We start from the raw sequence: 573 nt of genomic DNA, 5'->3' as shown, positions 1-573 counted from the left end.
TAATTCTTGGCATTTGATGCCACATTTGCCTCCTCTAAGATGAAAGCAACTTTAACTTCAAGTTGTTTACTTTTGCTGATAGTTTGAATCCATCCAACTCCAGGAAAAGTTTTTGGAACCCTTTAAAAGTGTAGTGCAAAGCGAGAGGGTATGCCAAGTTCAGCGCATATATCAGTCCCATGAGCAGCGAGCAGGCTTTTGCAGTACTGTGGCATGGTGGTAAAATCTCCTGGCCTTCAACAAGGATGGAGATATTAACGGGATCCTCATCAGCACCATGGAGAACAACAATCTTGGGGATATGTTTGTTGAAGTCACACCGGTTGTCCTCCTGCATGTAATGCACAACAGAAAATAATGTTTATTCTTTTATTTGAGAAACAAATAAAAGAGCTGCATGAATCAAAGTGACTTATTTATCATGGAATAATGAACACAAGAATACCTCTGTTTGTTTGACTACTTTCTTCTTAACTTGAACATTTAAAGGGACATTGTGTAACATCTACTGTTAAAATTAGCGTTTGTGCTGTTTTGGTTTCTGAGTTTATGGAGGACCAACTCTGCCATATT

The sequence above is a fragment of the Cyprinodon variegatus genome, unplaced genomic scaffold (genome assembly GCF_000732505.1).
Source record: "Cyprinodon variegatus isolate N-32 unplaced genomic scaffold, C_variegatus-1.0 Scaffold914, whole genome shotgun sequence".
NCBI lineage: Eukaryota > Metazoa > Chordata > Actinopteri > Cyprinodontiformes > Cyprinodontidae > Cyprinodon > Cyprinodon variegatus.
The sequence above is the reverse complement of the archived record's forward strand: the minus strand, read 5'-3'. Positions refer to the sequence as shown.